The sequence below is a fragment of the Anolis sagrei genome, chromosome 12, assembly GCF_037176765.1.
Source record: "Anolis sagrei isolate rAnoSag1 chromosome 12, rAnoSag1.mat, whole genome shotgun sequence".
NCBI lineage: Eukaryota > Metazoa > Chordata > Lepidosauria > Squamata > Dactyloidae > Anolis > Anolis sagrei.
The window spans coordinates 12,634,675-12,650,445 of NC_090032.1; the positions used below are offsets into that span (position 1 = coordinate 12,634,675).

The window sequence follows — 15,771 nt, forward strand, 5'->3', positions numbered from 1 at the left end:
GTCCAGAAATGCCCCTTGCTCCAGGAAAGGACTTGTAATTTGGATGGACATAATGTGAGTCACAAATTATTATACCTCCCAGATTGCCCTGTTCCCCACTTGGGGCAAGACATTCTCTCTAAATTAAGGGCACAGATTCAATTAATTAACACCGGCCAGATGGAATTGACTATTCCAATGGAAGAGGAATGGAGGTTGTTTCTCATAAGGCAGGAAGCATCAGAACCACCGAAAGCCCAGTGGTCGTGGGAGAGGACGCCTTTGGTATGGGCAGAAGATAACCCACCCGGCCTGGCTAAATATGTGCCCCCAGTAGTGGTGGAAGTAAAGAAAGGAATGGGGCCGGTAAAGAGGCCCCAGTACCCTGTCAGTCGGGAAGCATCAATAGGAATACAAAAACATATTGACAGGCTACTGGAACATGGAATAATTATACCTTGCAGCTCACCCTGGAACTCTCCCCTGTTGCCAGTCAAAAAGCCAGGAGGGCAGGGCGAATTTCGCCCTGTTCAGGACTTAAGAGCAGTAAATCAAGTCACTGTTACTTTGACCCCGGTAGTGCCAAATCCATATATCATGATGAGTTTAATACCCGCATGGACGGCGTGGTTCACTGTATTGGATATTAAAGATGCGTTCTTTTGCATCCGGTTGGCTCCGGTGTCCCAGCCGATTTTTGCGTTCCAGTGGGACACCCAGCAAGCCGGCCAAAGGACCCAGTATATGTGGACTCGTATTCCTCAGGGCTATCACAGCAGTCCGACGATATTCGGACAGGCACTGGCTAAAGACATGGAGGAATTTGAAATTCCAGAGAGTGAAGGGGTGTGGCTCCAATACGTGGATGATCTGCTGATAGCCTGTAGGACAGAAGTTGGATGTAGGCACTACACCCTGAGAATGTTGGAAACATTAGAGGAAAAAGGATATAAAGTGTCCAAAAAGAAGGCTCAATTGTGTCAAAGAAGTGTAAAATATCTAGGGTGTGAAATAACTGAGGGACATCGGTCATTGGGGGTCGAAAGGAAAGAAGTTATTTGTGCAATACCAACTCCATCCAACAGGAGGCAGGTTAGGGATTTTTTGGGTTCCACAGAGTATTGTAGGCAGTGGATCCCAGGTTATGCTGTATTGGCCAAGCCTTTGTATCAGGCCACCCGAGGAAATAGAGAAGATCCATTCCAGTGGACAGAAAAATGCCAACAAGCCTTTGAAGCTTTGAAAGAGGCTTTGATGTCATCACCAGCCCTGGGCCTACCTGATATGGAAAAACCCTTCACTCTGTTCGTATCGGAGCGAGAAGGAGTAGCAGTGGGCGTACTTACCCAGGCTTTAGGGTCATGGCAAAGACCAGTGGCATACTTGTCAAGGCAACTAGACACAGTAGCGCAGGGAATGCCACCATGCCGGCGGGCTGTGGCAGCAGCAGTAGATTTAATAAAAGAAGCAAACAAATTGACTTTAGGGCAGCTACTGGTCGTAAAGGTACCACACCATGTGAAGGCACTGTTAGACACCAAGGGACCACGCTGGCTCACAGAGAGACTGACTAAGTATGAGGGGGTGTTATGTGACAACCCGATGGTAACCCTAGCAACTTGTGCCACCCTGAATCCGGCTACCTTGTTGCCTGCCCCGGGGGAGGAAATGGTCCACCAGTGCATTCAGGTGATGGAACAGGTATATTTAAAAGACGTACCAATGTCCAACATAGACATGACCCTATTCACAGATGGCAGCAGCTTCGTGGAGAATGGTGAGAGGCGTGCAGGGTATGCGGTGGTGCAGGGGTGGGGGAGAGATTTTGGAAGCAGAGTCGCTCCCTCCGGGAACCTCCGCTCAGCGGGCTGAGTTGATAGCCTCACCAGGGCACTGCAGTTGGCAAAAGGAAAGCGGGTCAATGTCTACACGGATTCAAAGTACGCTTTTACTACGCTTCATGCCCATGGAGCTTTGTACAAGGAGCAGGGACTCCTTACGTCAGCTGGAAAGGGCGTTAAGAATGCAGCTGAGATTGTGGCCCTTCTGGAGGCGGTTTGGGAACCGGATCGGGTTGCTGTAATGCATTGTAAGGGACACCAGAGGGGAGAAGATCCAGTTACGCAAGGAAATAGGTTAGCTGATTTGACCGCAAGGGAGGCAGCAAAACACCCCCGCAATAAGCAGTGCCTGCTGACTGCAACTGCATTAGAGGACCCCCCATTAGAAAAGTTTGCATATACACAAGAGGAGGAGAATTGGGCCTTGGGGGAAAAAGGAAAATGGAAGGGAGAGGTCATCGTGATGCCAGATAACCGCATCTACGTCCCTAAGGACATGGCGTGGCACATAGTCCGACACATGCATTACACTACACACCTGGGTAAGACGGCCCTGGCAGCATTGTTGGGACGACAGATGTACATCGATGGGCTCCATAGCTTAACGGCAGCGGCTGCACGCAGGTGCTGGACCTGCGCCAAGAATAACCCTCGAGAAGGACCCTTAAAGCCCCCAGGAGTTCAACATGTAGGCAACATTCCGTTCGAGGCAATTTTGACTGATTTCACTGAACTGCCTCCACAAAAGGGCTACAAATATTTGCTTGTTTTTGTGGACACTTATACTGGGTGGGTAGAGGCATACCTGACCCGTACTGAGAAGGCGGTAGAAGTTTCTAGGGCACTGTTGAGAGACATAATTCCAAGGTTTGGAATACCATTGGAAATAGGATCTGATAACGGTCCAGCCTATGTACACAAGGTAGTTCAGGGACTGTGCCAAATATTGGGCACCAAGTGGAAATTACATTGTGCCTATAGACCCCAGTCGTCAGCAAAAGTTGAAAGAATGAATCGGACTATAAAGAATGCTATATCAAAAACCTGCCAAGAGACAGGGCTGGGATGGACTGCAGTGCTGCCCATGGTGCTATTGAGAATAAGATGTACCCCCCACAAAAGAACAGGTCTGACCCCCTATGAGAGACTGTATGGAAGGCCACGACTAAATTTAAGGTCAATAATAAACAAAGGGGGAGACCAACATGTGATTGGAGACAAACAGACGATTCAACAGTTGCAAGCTCTGGATGGACAGATAGAACAAATAGCTCAATATACGTCAGAACTGAGCCCACCTTATCCTACCACACCTTTGCATTGTTTTTCGCCAGGTGACGAAGTGCTCATCAAGGAGTGGAAGATTGACCCGCTTGGACCAAAGTGGAGAGGACCCTATACTGTGCTGTTATCAACCCCTACCACCATCAAAGTGAAGGAAGTCAAACCTTGGATACATTACACCCATGCCAAGTTGGCGCCCCCTGTGTGGAAAGTGGAAAAAGCGGATCAGAGTGACCTGAGACTCAGGATCGTCCGGCAACCCCCTACGGGGTCAACAAGGCCATGAAGCTGACCCCATCGGGTACAACAGAACGTCGAAGGTCAAGTATGTCGCAGTGTGGCCCAACAAAAGCACTATCCTGGAAGTGGTGGAAAGACAGTGTGATGGGAAGGGGAGGAGGAGGAACCAGAAAACCAACAGGAGTTCGGACAGTATTTGGGTTCCTAATGCTCATAAATATGATCACTGTGATACAGGGAAATTGGCTAAAAGAACATGCAAGACTTATGTTTGCCCAACATGGTAAAGATGTGTCTCTTATATATGAACATCCAGAAAAAATAGGTGATTTGTCTTTCCTCCCAGCACTAATAGAAGACCCTCAGGTGGTGCTTGGGGGATTGCAAGGAAGTATTCAAAATCCCACCATGTTTTCCCAGGTTCCTGATGGACTAAATCAAACTAGGTTTAGACGAATAAGGTACACTGCCACTACGCGAGGAATGTGTTTTTTTGTGGAAATAAGGGTACATGGAATCAAAGGTGGAGAGATTGGGAATGCAGAAAAGCCTTCCTAATAGGGTTAAAGAATTATACTCACTGCACAGATAGGTTCTATCTACATGGAACCCATAATTCTACCTATACCAATAGACAAAATTTGGCAGAAACAGATTGGAAAGAACTGTACCCCGAATATCCAATGTTTGATTCAAATTACACTACCTTGAATAGTGGTGGTAGTATTTGTTCAGGATGGCAAATTAGAGATCCTAATATGTGGTTTTTCTTTGACAAATGGGCCACCAATTACCATCCGGGAAGATACCAGTGTGTTGGGGTAGGATATTTAACATTCCCTGTGAGAGTTCTCAGACACCCCAAAACCCTCACAAGGCTTCGAAGGTCCCTACAACCCGTGGCGCCTTTAGTGTTCAGATGAAGTGATCATAAACTCTGCCTTGTCTGACACTGAGGGCTCACGGGTGGGGGGGGGGGATTGATAACAGGAGTCCTGACTCTCGGATCCTACCCAGGTATAATTGCCCAAGAGAATAGAAAAAGTATTCTAGGGCTCACGTGTAGGTTAGAGAAAAGCATAAATGCCACCGGGAAGATAGTTAAACAATTGCAATCTGAAATTGAAGAGTTGAGCCAGATGTTATTGCAACACAGGTTGGCCCTGGATTATCTGCTGGCAGCAAAAGGAGGATTCTGTTCTATAATAAAGGGCCATTGTGTGGTTCAATTTCATGATCTCAACCAAACGATTGAAGATGATTTAGAAAAATTACAAGAATTAGTAAATCATAATGTAAAAGAAGATGGGTGGAAACCTTTTTCGTGGCTGACATCTTGGATCCCTTCAATATCATGGCTCAAAGAGTTGATGTTTATAATTATATTATGCTGTTTCATTTTTCTATTGCTAATATGTTGTTTTCCAATTATGCTCCAAGCCTGCCAAAAGTGTATAATGCAAGTAACGCCAATAGAAAAGATAGGCCTCATCCAGAGGAAAAGTTGGAGGGACCCATAATAACCTTTGCTGATTTGCTTTCGCTTTTGTAAAACGCTTAGCAAAAAAGAAAACGGGGAAATGAGGCAGCCTTATTGTTGTGAAAATGAGAATAAGGCGGATGTATTACCAAATAAGGAAGGTGAGGGGGGGGGGGTCCCGTGTGCAAAGGTTGAGTGCGGGTCCCGTGTGCAAAAGTTGAGTGCAGAGTGCAGCCCCTATAGGGAACCATGTGATTTCCCGGAAAGCACCTGATTTCAGGGAAATGAAAACTTTCATTTCTCCAAACTGTATATAAGGGGTTAAGCCCACTAGAGGGGGTCGCTTCCTTAGAGACGCCTCGTTGTGTTTGGAAGAGACCTCTCACAGCTGCTTGAAATTCAGTAAACTGCTTTTCTTTGGATGAATCACGTTGTCCGTCCTCTTGATTCTGCCTGCGCTCGCTCACCGGTTGCCAAGCCAAGCTTTTGGCTGAGGGCCCAATTGGGCAAAAGGTCTGCTACAATACAGAATGGGTGACGCCTGGCTCGAGAGCAGTACTTGTGAAAAAGATCTTGGAGTCCTCGTGGACAACAAGTTAAACATAAGCCAACAATGTGATGTGGCGGCAAAAAAAGCCAATGGGATTTTGGCCTGCATCAATAGGAGCATAGTGTCTAGATCTAAGGAAGTAATGCTACCCCTCTATTCTGCTTTGGTTAGACCACATCTGGAATATTGTGTCCAATTCTGGGCACCACAATTCAAGAGAGATATTGACAAGCTGGAATGTGTCCAGAGGAGGGCGACTAAAATGATCAAGGGTCTGGAGAACAAGCCCTATGAGGAGCGGCTTAGGGAACTGGGCATGTTTAGCCTGAAGAAGAGAAGGCTGAGAGGAGATATGATAGCCATGTATAAATATGTGAGAGGAAGCCACCGGGAGGAGGGAGCAAGCTTGTTTTCTGCTTCCTTGGAGACTAGGACATGGAACAATGGCTTCAAACTACAAGAGAGGAGATTCCATCTGAACATTAGGAAGAACTTCCTGACTGTGAGAGCCGTTCGGCAGTGGAACTCTCTGCCCCGGAGAGAGTTCCCTCTTTGGAAGCTTTTAAGCAGAGGCTGGATGGCCATTTGTCAGGGGTGATTTGAATGCAATATTCCTGCTTCTTGGCAAGGGGTTGGACTGGATGGCCCATGAGGTCTCTTCCAACTCTTTGATTCTATGATTCTATGAAATAAATGCAAAAGTATTAGGGTGTAATGGAAAAAGAATGCAAACCTATGCAAGTCAATGCAAAAATATTGGGGAGAAATGGAAATAGAATGCAAAATCAATGCAAGTAAATTCAAAAGAATTGGGGTGCAATGGAAATAGAATGCAAAATCAATGCAAAAAATGCAAAAGTATTGTGGTGCAATGGAAATAGAATGCAAATAATTCCAAAAGAATTGGGGTGCAATGCAAATATAATGCAAAATCAATGCAAGAAAATGCAAAAGTATTGGGGTGCAATGGAAACAGAATGCATAATCAGTGCAAGTAAATGCAAAAGAATTGCGTGCAATGGAAATAGAATGCATAATCAATACAAATAAATGCAAAAGTATTGTGGTGGAATGGAAACAAAATGCAAAAACAATGCAAATAGAGGGAAAAGAATTGGGTGCAATGGAAATTGAATGCAAAATCAGTGCAAGTGAATGCAAATGTATTGGGGTGCAAAAGAAATAGAATGCAAAACCAATGCAAATAAACGCAAATGAATGGGGGTGCAATGGAAATAGAATGCAAAATCAATGAAAATAAATGCAAAAGTATAGAGGTGCAAGGGAAATAGAATGCAAAATCAATGCAAATAAATGCAAAAGTATTGGGGTGCAATGGAAATAGAATGCAAAATCGTTGCAAATAATTGCAAAAGAATTGGGGTGCAATGCAAATATAATGCAAAATCAATGCAAGAAAATGCAAAAGTATTGGGGTGCAATGGAAATAGAATGCAAAATCAATGCAAAAGTATTGGGGTGCAATGTAAATAGGATACAAAAACAATGCAAATAAATGCAAAAGTATTGGGGTGCAATGGAAATAGAATGCAAAAGCAATGCAAGAAAATGCAAAAGTATTGGGGTGCAAAGGAAATAGAATGCAAAATCAATGCAAAAAATGCAAAAGTATTGTGGTGCAATGGAAATAGAATGCAACACCAATGCAAATAAATGGAAAGGAATTGGGGTGCAATGGAAATGGAATGCACAATCAATACAAATAGAAGCAAAGGTTTTGGGGTGCAATGGAAACAGAATGCATAATCAGTGCAAGAAAATGCAAAAGTATTGGGGTGCAATGGAAATAGAATGCATAATCAATGCAAATAAATGCAAAAGTATTGTGGTGGAATGGAAACAAAATGCAAAAACAATGCAAATAGAGGGAAAAGTATTGGGTGCAATGGAAATTGAATGCAAAATCAGTGCAAGTAAATGCAAAGGTATTGGGGTGCAAAAGAAATAGAATGCAAAACCAGTGCAAATAAATGCAAATGAATGGGGGTGCAATGGAAATAGAATGCAAAATCAATGAAAATAAATGCAAAAGTATAGAGGTGCAATGGAAATAGAATGCAAAATCAATACAAGTCAATTGAAAAGTATTGGGGTGCATTGGAAATAGATTGCAAAATCAATGCAAGTCAATGCGAAAGTATTAGGGTGCAATGGAAATAGAATGCAAAAGCAATGCAAATGAACGCAAAAGCATTGGGGTGCAATGAAAGTAGAATGCAAAACCTATGCAAATAAATGCAAAAGTATTGGGGTGCAATGGAAATAAATTGCAAAACATATGAAAGTCAATTCAAAAGTATTGGGGTGCAATGGAAATAGAATGCAATATCAATGCAAATAAATGCAAAAGAATTGGGGTGCAATGGAAATAGAATGAAAAATCAGTGCATATAAATTTAAAAGAATTGGGGTGGAATGGAAATAGAATGCAAAACCAATGCAAATAAATGCAAAAGAAATGGGTTGCAATGGAAATTGAATGCAAATAAATACTAAAGTATTGGGGTGCAATGGAAATAGAATGCAAAAGCAATGCAAGGAAATGCAAAAGTATTGGGGTGCAATGGAAATAAATTGCAAAACCTATGATAGTCAATTCAAAGGTATTGGGGTGCAATGGAAATAGAATGCAAAATCAATGCAAATAAATGAAAAAGAATTGGGGTGCAATGGAAATAGAATGAAAAATCAGTGCATATAAATTAAAAAGAATTGGGGTGCAATGGAAATAGAATGCAAAATCAATGCCAGGAAATGCAAAAGTATTGGGGTGCAATGGAAATAGAATGCAAAAGCCATGCAAATGAACGCAAAACAATTGGGGTGCAATGGAAATAGAATGCAAAATCAATGAAAGTAATTGCAAAAGTATTGGGGTGCAATGAAATAGAATGCAATATCAATGCAAATGAATGCAAACGAATTGAGGTGTAATGTAAATAAATTGCAAAACATATGAAAGTCAATACAAAAGTATTGGGGTGCAATGGAAATAAATTGCACAACATATGAAAGTCAATTCAAAAGTATTGGGGTGCTATGGAAATAGAATGCAAAATCAGTGCAAGTCAATACAAAAGTATTGGGGTGCAATGGAAATAGAATGCATTATCAATGCAAATAAATGCAAGCGAATTGGGGTGCTATGGAAATGGAATGCAAAATCAATACAAACAAAATCAAAAGCATAGTGGTGCAATGAAAATAGATTGCAAAATCAATGAAAATAAATGCAAAAGTATTGTGGTGCAATGGAAACAGACTGCAAAACCATGGCAAATAAATGCAAAGGAATTGGGTGCAATGGAAACAGAATGCAAGACCAATGCAAATAAATGCAAAAGAATGGGTGCAATGGAAATAGAATGCATAATCAGTGCAAGTAAATGCAAAAGTATTAGGGTGCAATGGAAATAGAATGCAAAATCAATGAAAGTAATTGCAAAAGTATTGGGGTGCAATGGAAATAGAATGCAAAATCAATACACGTAAATGCAAAAGTATTGGGGTGCAATGGAAATAGAATTCAAGACCAATGCAAATAAAGGCAAAAGAATTGGGGTGCAATGGAAATAGAATGCAAAACCAATGCAAATCAATTCAAAAGTATTGGGGTGCAATGGAAAAAGATTGCAAAATCAATGCAAGTCAATGCGAAAGTATTAGAGTGCAATGAAAGTAGAATGCAAAACCTATGCAAATAAATGCAAAAGTATTGGGGTACAATGGAAATAAATTGCAAAACCTATGATAGTCAATTCAAAGGTATTGGGGTGCAATGGAAATAGAATGCAAAATCAATGCCAGGAAATGCAAAAGAATTGGGGTGCAATGGAAATAGAATGCAAAACCAATGCAAATAAATGCAAAAGTATTGGGGTGCAATGGAAATAGAATGCATAATCAATACAAGTAATTGCAAAAGTATTGGGGTGCAATGGAAATAGAATTCAAGACTAATGCAAATAAATGCAAAAGAATTGGGGTGCAATGGAAATAGAATTCAAGACCAATGCAAATAAATGCAAAAGAATTGGGGTGCAATGGAAAAAGATTGCAAAATCAATGCAAGTCAATGCGAAAGTATTAGGGTGCAATGAAAGTAGAATGCAAAACCTATGCAAATAAATGCAAAAGTATTGGGGTGCAATGGAAATAAATTGCAAAACCTATGATAGTCAATTCAAAGGTATTGGGGTGCAATGGAAATAGAATGCATTATCAATGCAAGTAAATGCAAACGAATTGGGGTGCTATGGAAATGGAATGCAAAATCAATACAAATAAAATCAAAAGTATAGTGGTGCAATGAAAATAGATTGCAAAATCAATGAAAATAAATGCAAAAGTATTGTGGTGCAATGGAAACAGACTGCAAAACCATGGCAAATAAATGCAAGAGAATTGGGTGCAATGGAAATACAATGCATAATCAGTGCAAGGAAATGCAAAAGTATTGGGGTGTAATGGACATAGAATGCAAAATAAGTGCAAGTAAATGGAAAAGTATAGTGGTGCAATGGAAATAGAATGCAAAATCAATGCAAGGAAATGCAAAAGTATTGGAGTGCAATGGAAACAGAATGCAAGACCAATGCAAATAAATGCAAAAGAATTGGGGTGCAATGAAAATAGAAGGCAAAATCAAGCAAGTCAATGCAAAGAATTGGGGTGCAATGGATGTAGAATGCAAAATCAATACATGTAAATGCAAAAGTATTGGAATGCAATGGAAATAGAATGCAAAATCATTGCAAAAGTATTGGGGTGCAATGTAAATAGGATACAAAATCAATGCAAATAAATGCAAAAGTATTAGGTTGCAATGGAAATAGAATGCAAAATCAATGCAAATAAATGCAAAAGTATTGGGGTGCAATGGAAATAGAATGCAAAATCAATGCAAGAAAATGCAAAAGTATTGGGGTGCAATGGAAATAGAATGCAAAATAAATGCAAATAAATGCAAAAGTATTGGGGTGCAATGGAAATAGAATGTAAAATCAATGCAAGGAAATGCAAAAGTATTGGGGTGCAATGAAAATAGAATGCAAAAGCAATGCAAATGAACGCAAAAGAATTGGGGTGCAATGGAAATAGAATGAAAAATCAGTGCATATAAATACAAAAGAATTGGGGTGCAGTGGAAATAGAATGCAAAACCAATGCAAGTCAATTCAAAAGTATTGGGGTGCAATGGAAATAGATTGCAAAATCAATGCAAGTCAATGCGAAAGTATTAGGGTGCAATGAAAGTAGAATGCAAAACCTATGCAAATAAATGCAAAAGTATTGGGGTGCAATGGAAATAAATTGCAAAACCTATGATAGTCAATTCAAAGGTATTGGGGTGCAATGGAAATAGAATGCAAAATCAATGCAAATAAATGCAAAAGAATTGGGGTGCAATGGAAATAGAATGCAAAATCAATAAAAGGAAATGCAAAAGTTTTGGGGTGCAATGGAAATAGAATACAAGACCAATGCAAATAAATGCAAAAGATTGGGGTGCAATGGAAATAGAATGAAAAATCAGTGCATATAAATACAAAAGAATTGGGGTGCAGTGGAAATAGAAGGCAAAACCAATGCAAGTCAATTCAAAAGTATTGGGGTGCAATGGAAATAGATTGCAAAATATATGCAAGTCAATGCGAAAGTATTAGGGTGCAATGAAAGTAGAATGCAAAACCTATGCAAATAAATGGGGTGCAATGGAAATAAATTGCCAAACCTATGATGGTCAATTCAAAGGTATTGGGGTGCAATGGAAATAGAATGCAAAATCAATGCAAATAAATGCAAAAGAATTGGGGTGCAATGGAAATAGAATGCGAAATCAATAAAAGGAAATGCTAAAGTTTTGGGGTGCAATGGAAATAGAATACAAGACCAATGCAAATAAATGCAAAAGATTGGGGTGCAATGGAAATAGAATGAAAAATCAGTGCATATAAATACAAAAGAATTGGGGTGCAGTGGAAATAGAAGGCAAAACCAATGCAAGTCAATTCAAAAGTATTGGGGTGCAATGGAAATAGATTGCAAAATATATGCAAGTCAATGCGAAAGTATTAGGGTGCAATGAAAGTAGAATGCAAAACCTATGCAAATAAATGGGGTGCAATGGAAATAAATTGCAAAACCTATGATGGTCAATTCAAAGGTATTGGGGTGCAATGGAAATAGAATGCAAAATCAATGCAAATAAATGCAAAAGAATTGGGGTGCAATGGAAATAGAATGAAAAATCAGTGCATATAAATTCAAAAGAATTGGGGTGCAATGGAAATAGAATGCAAAACCAATGCAAATAAATGCAAAAGAAATGGGGTGCAATGGAAATAGAATGCAAAACCAATGCAAATAAATGCAAAAGAAATGGGGTGCAATGGAAATTGAATGCAAAACCAATGCAATTAAATACAAAAGTATTGAGGTGCAATGGAAATAGAATGCAAAATCAATGCAAGGAAATGCAAAAGTATTGGGGTGCAATGGAAATAGAATGCAAAACCAATGCAAGTCAATTCAAAAGTATTGGGGTGCAATGCAAAAAGATTGCAAAATCAATGCAAGTCAATGCGAAAGTATTAGGGTGCAATGAAAGTAGAATGCAAAACCTATGCAAATAAATGCAAAAGTATTGGGGTGCAATGGAAATAAATTGCAAAACCTATGATGGTCAATTCAAAGATATTGGGGTGCAATGGAAATAGAATGCAAAATCAATGCAAATAGATGGAAAAGAATTGGGGTGCAATGGAAATAGAATGAAAAATCAGTGCATATAAATTCAAAAAAATAGGGGTGGAGTGGAAATAGAATGCAAAACCAATGCAAATAAATGCAAAAGAAATGGGGTGCAATGGAAATAGAATGCAAAACCAATGCAAATAAATGCAAAAGAAATGGGGTGCAATGGAAATTGAATGCAAAACCAATGCAATTAAATACAAAAGTATTGAGGTGCAATGGAAATAGAATGCAAAATCTATGCAAGGAAATGCAAAAGTATTGGGGTGCAATGGAAATAGAATGCAAAACCAATGCAAGTCAATTCAAAAGTATTGGGGTGCAATGCAAAAAGATTGCAAAATCAATGCAAGTCAATGCGAAAGTATTAGGGTGCAATGAAAGTAGAATGCAAAACCTATGCAAATAAATGCAAAAGTATTGGGGTGAAATGGAAATAAATTGCAAAACCTATGATGGTCAATTCAAAGATATTGGGGTGCAATGGAAATAGAATGCAAAATCAATGCAAATAGATGGAAAAGAATTGGGGTGCAATGGAAATAGAATGAAAAATCAGTGCATATAAATTCAAAAAAATAGGGGTGCAGTTCAAATAGAATGCAAAACCAATGCAAATAAATGCAAAAGAAATGGGGTGCAATGGAAAAGGAATGCAAAACCAATGCAAATAAATGCAAAAGAAATGGGGTGCAATGGAAATAGAATGCAAAACCAATGCAAATAAATACAAAAGTATTAAGGTGCAATGGAAATAGAATGCAAAATCAATGCAAGGAAATGCAAAAGTATTGGGGTGCAATGGAAATAGAATGCAAAATCAATACAAGTAATTGCAAAAGTATTGGGGTGCAATGGAAATAGAATGCAAAATCAATACAAGTAATTGCAAAAGTATTGGGGTGCAATGGAAATAGAATTCAAGACCAATGCAAATAAATGCAAAAGAATTGGGGTGCAATGGAAATAGAATGCAAAATCAATACAAGTAAATGCAAAAGTATTGGGGTGCAATAGAAATAGAATTCAAGACTAATGCAAATAAATGCAAAAGAATTGGGGTGCAATGGAAATAGAATGCAAAACCAATGCAAGTCAATTCAAAAGTATTGGGGTGCAATGGAAAAAGATTGCAAAATCAATGCAAGTCAATGCGAAAGTATTAGGGTGCAATGAAAGTAGAATGCAAAACCTATGCAAATAAATGCAAAAGTATTGGGGTGCAATGGAAATAAATTGCAAAACCTATGATAGTCAATTCAAAGGTATTGGGGTGCAATGGAAATAGAATGCAAAATCAATGCAAATAAATGCAAAAGAATTGGGGTGCAATGGAAATAGAATAAAAGATCAGTGCATATAAATTCAAAAGAATTGGGGTGCAATGGAAATAGAATGCAAAATCAATGCCAGAAAATGCAAAAGTATTGGGGTGCAATGGAAATAGAATGCAAAAGCAATGCAAATGAACGCAAAAGAATTGGGGTGCAATGGAAATAGAATGCAAAATCAATGAAAGTAATTGCAAAAGTATTGGGGTGCAATGAAATAGAATGCAATATCAATGCAAATGAATGCAAACGAATTGAGGTGTAATGTAAATAAATTGCAAAACATATGAAAGTCAATACAAAAGTATTGGGGTGCAATGGAAATAAATTGCACAACATATGAAAGTCAATTCAAAAGTATTGGGGTGCTATGGAAATAGAATGCAAAATCAGTGCAAGTCAATACAAAAGTATTGGGGTGCAATGGAAATAGAATGCATTATCAATGCAAATAAATGCAAGCGAATTGGGGTGCTATGGAAATGGAATGCAAAATCAATACAAACAAAATCAAAAGCATAGTGGTGCAATGAAAATAGATTGCAAAATCAATGAAAATAAATGCAAAAGTATTGTGGTGCAATGGAAACAGACTGCAAAACCATGGCAAATAAATGCAAAGGAATTGGGTGCAATGGAAACAGAATGCAAGACCAATGCAAATAAATGCAAAAGAATGGGTGCAATGGAAATAGAATGCATAATCAGTGCAAGTAAATGCAAAAGTATTAGGGTGCAATGGAAATAGAATGCAAAATCAATGAAAGTAATTGCAAAAGTATTGGGGTGCAATGGAAATAGAATGCAAAATCAATACACGTAAATGCAAAAGTATTGGGGTGCAATGGAAATAGAATTCAAGACCAATGCAAATAAAGGCAAAAGAATTGGGGTGCAATGGAAATAGAATGCAAAACCAATGCAAATCAATTCAAAAGTATTGGGGTGCAATGGAAAAAGATTGCAAAATCAATGCAAGTCAATGCGAAAGTATTAGAGTGCAATGAAAGTAGAATGCAAAACCTATGCAAATAAATGCAAAAGTATTGGGGTACAATGGAAATAAATTGCAAAACCTATGATAGTCAATTCAAAGGTATTGGGGTGCAATGGAAATAGAATGCAAAATCAATGCCAGGAAATGCAAAAGAATTGGGGTGCAATGGAAATAGAATGCAAAACCAATGCAAATAAATGCAAAAGTATTGGGGTGCAATGGAAATAGAATGCATAATCAATACAAGTAATTGCAAAAGTATTGGGGTGCAATGGAAATAGAATTCAAGACTAATGCAAATAAATGCAAAAGAATTGGGGTGCAATGGAAATAGAATTCAAGACCAATGCAAATAAATGCAAAAGAATTGGGGTGCAATGGAAAAAGATTGCAAAATCAATGCAAGTCAATGCGAAAGTATTAGGGTGCAATGAAAGTAGAATGCAAAACCTATGCAAATAAATGCAAAAGTATTGGGGTGCAATGGAAATAAATTGCAAAACCTATGATAGTCAATTCAAAGGTATTGGGGTGCAATGGAAATAGAATGCAAAATCATTGCAAATAAATGCAAAAGAATTGGGGTGCAATGGAAATAGAATAAAAGATCAGTGCATATAAATTCAAAAGAATTGGGGTGCAATGGAAATAGAATGCAAAATCAATGCCAGAAAATGCAAAAGTATTGGGGTGCAATGGAAATAGAATGCAAAAGCAATGCAAATGAACGCAAAAGAATTGGGGTACAATGGAAATTGAATGCAAAATCAATGAAAGTAATTGCAAAAGTATTGGGGTGCAATGGAAATAAATTGCAAAATCAGTGCAAGTCAATACAAAAGTATTGGGGTGCAATGGAAATAGAATGAAAAATCAGTCCATTTAAATTCAAAAGAATTGGGGTGGAGTTGAAATAGAATGCAAAACCAATGCAAATAAATGCAAAAAAAAATGGGGTGCAACGGAAATAGAATGCAAAATCAATGCAAGGAAATACAAAAGTATTGGGGTGCAACGGAAATAGAATGCAAAATCAATGCAAGGAAATGCAAAAGTATTGGGGTGCAATGGAAATAGAATGCAAAATCAATGCAAGGAAATGCAAAAGTATTGGGGTGCAATGGAAATAGAATGCAAAATCAATACAAGTAATTGCAAAAGTATTGGGGTGCAATGGAAATAGAATGAAAAATCAATACAAGTAAATGCAAAAGTATTGGGGTGCAATGCAAATAGAATTCAAGACCAATGCAAATAAATGCAAAAGAATTGGGGTGCAATGGAAATAGAAT

General features: G+C 38.7%; 1 long non-coding RNA gene across 1 annotated transcript; it reads left to right on the top strand.

Moving 5' to 3' along the window:
- Nucleotides 1-1,689: 1,689 nt before the first annotated feature.
- On the top strand, nt 1,690-3,472 carry LOC132766787 (uncharacterized). The gene is made up of 2 exons (XR_010910411.1): nt 1,690-2,508; nt 3,155-3,472. It is a non-coding gene; the product is annotated as an uncharacterized lncRNA (long non-coding RNA).
- Nucleotides 3,473-15,771: the final 12,299 nt, after the last annotated feature.